The sequence below is a fragment of the Suncus etruscus genome, chromosome 9 (genome assembly GCF_024139225.1).
Source record: "Suncus etruscus isolate mSunEtr1 chromosome 9, mSunEtr1.pri.cur, whole genome shotgun sequence".
NCBI lineage: Eukaryota > Metazoa > Chordata > Mammalia > Eulipotyphla > Soricidae > Suncus > Suncus etruscus.
The window spans coordinates 69,598,267-69,600,958 of NC_064856.1; positions in this window are offsets into that span (position 1 = coordinate 69,598,267).

Below are 2,692 nucleotides of genomic sequence, written 5' to 3' on the forward strand. Positions count from 1 at the left end.
GCAGTGCAGAAGCAGAGAGTTGGCAGCTCAGAGGAGGAGTTGGCAAGCCTGGGGATTGGCATGCCAGGACTAAAATAACAGATAGCTGAGAAGCCCTGCACCCAATTCACCCTGCTTCTAGAAAGATAGGAGGATTATCTAAGTGGGAAAAGTGCTCTGGGGCTTCCTAGAGACTAACCACAAGGCACAGTGGCCTTGAGTCAAAGGAAGGCCCAGTGCCAAGAGTACTGGAGGTGATGTGATTGCCATTAGCAGAACCACCTTCTAAAATGGATCACATGGGGCTGGAGAGATAGCATGGAGGTAAGGTGTTTGCCTTTCATGCAGAATGTCATCGGTTCAAATCCTGGCGTCCCATATGGTCCCCTTTGCCTGCCAGGAGCAATTTCTGAGTATGGAGCCAGGAATAATCCCTGAGCATTGCCGGGTGTGACACAAAACCACACACACACACACAAAAAAAAATGGATCACATGCACTAACTTGGCCATCAGCATATATAAACATAAATAACATATTTATATGTTTATATATATAAACATATGTTAAATAAATATAATAGTGTGGAACTTTAGCTCATCTCTGTACATGTAAACTCTGTTAATATATGTCCTCTAGCTTCTGGCTCAAATCTCAGTGACAGTAGCCTGAGATGCTTGAAATTGTTTTGTTCTAAACAGAAGTTTCAATAGTCAATTCCAGATACATTTGAATAATTTCACTTTATATTTTTCCTTTTGTTCAAAGTGAACAAAGGAGGAAGCAGGAACAATAGTAGATCAGGTAGGACACTTGCAGACCTGGGTTTGATTCCAGCATCTCATATAATCTCCTGAGACTCACCAGGGGTAATTTCTGAGTGCAGAATCAGGAGTATCTCCTAAGCATTGCTAGATGTGACCAAAAACAAACAAAAACATATTTTTAATTATCAAAGGATTATAAACTTCACATGTTTAATTCTATGCATCTGAGTAATAACCACCTCCCCGATGTTCACAACTGAAGTCAGGATGTGACTTACTCTTGCTCTTCCACCAATAGCAAGGAAATAACCAATGATAAATGCCTCTCCTGTACCCAGGATGATGCTAAGTACTTTACGCAGGTCATTTTCATTTCATAATTAAGAATAAGGGTTTTGATGACAGATAACCTGAGTTCAAAGGAACTCTCATTCACTGCTGGTGAGAATGCCATCAGTTTGGCTTTTATGGAAAATAATATGGAGATTCCTCAAAAACCTGGAAATTGAGCTCCCATTTGATCCAACTATACCACTTTTAGGAATTCACCCTAGGAACTCAAAAACGCAATACAAAATTCTCTTCCTCACACCTATATTCATTGAAGCACTATTTACAACAGCCAGACTCTGGAAAAAATTAAGATGCCCTTCAACAGATGAATGGCTAAAGAAACCGTGGTACATATGCACAATGGAATAGTATGCAGCCGTCAAGAGATGAAGAGATGAAATTCTCCTATACATAGATTTACATGGAATCTATTATGCTGAGTGAAATTAGTCAGAGAGAGAAAGACACAGAATAGTCTCACTCGTCTATGGGTTTTAAGAAAAATTAAAGACATTGAAATAATTCCCAGAGATAGGGAATGAAGCTCACCACAAAGAGTGGTGAGAGCAGTTAGATAAATAAATATGCTGAGAACTATCATAACAATGTCTTGAGTGAGGGTTGTAGAAAGCCTGTCTCAAATACAGCCTGGGGTGGGGGAGGGAGAGGGCATTGGTGGTGGAAACATTCCACTGGTGAAGGGGGGTGTTCTTTATATGACTGAAACCCAACTATAATTATGTTTGTGATCATGTTGTTTAAATAAAGATATTAAAAAACATTATAAATAAATAAATAAATAAATAATCTGAGTTCAAAGCCCTGATCCTTTCTATGAAGTTGCACAACTCATTTGACATATATTAGATTTTTTTCTTACCACCATAAAGGAAGGATGAGAATACTTTACCAATAAAGATGTCTGGGCATTTTGATCATTCTTCCTGAACCTTTATGCTTCTGAAAACTGTCTAATCCAGTTATGTCTTGTTTAACTATTGACAATACTATAATTACCCATGTCCAAGTTGATAGTACCATTTCTTTAAACAAAAGCAGGCCTTTTAAAATAGCAATTCTTACTAATCAGCATCGAATGCTCGTTAAATTCAGATATAGTGTGCTAAGCATTTTACATGTGTTTTCCTTACTCTTAGGAAATAGAAATTTTGGACCCTTTTTTTCAGAGATGATAACTGACTATTTGGCAACTTCCCAGTCACACAGCTAGAATGTGAGTGAATTAAGATTTGAAGCTTTCTATATGCAACACACCTTCTACATTGAGTCATTGCAAACACGACCAAGTGTCTAGAAAGATATGTGTTGACCCCTTCATACTTTATAGAAGAGCAGACAAGTCTTGTAGCATATCAAGACTATGCTAGGGTGTTGGAGCTATAGCAAAGTGGTAGGGTGTTTGCCTTGCATATGGAACCAGAACAGACCCAGGTTTGATCACCAATAGCTCAATTGGTCCCCTGAGCCTCCAGGAACAATTTCTGAGCCCAGAGCCAAGAACAGTCCCTGAGCACCAACAGTTGTAGACTCCCCCATTCTCAATAAAAGACTATGCTGATCAGATCCTAGGAAGAGCAACCAAGCTGACACCT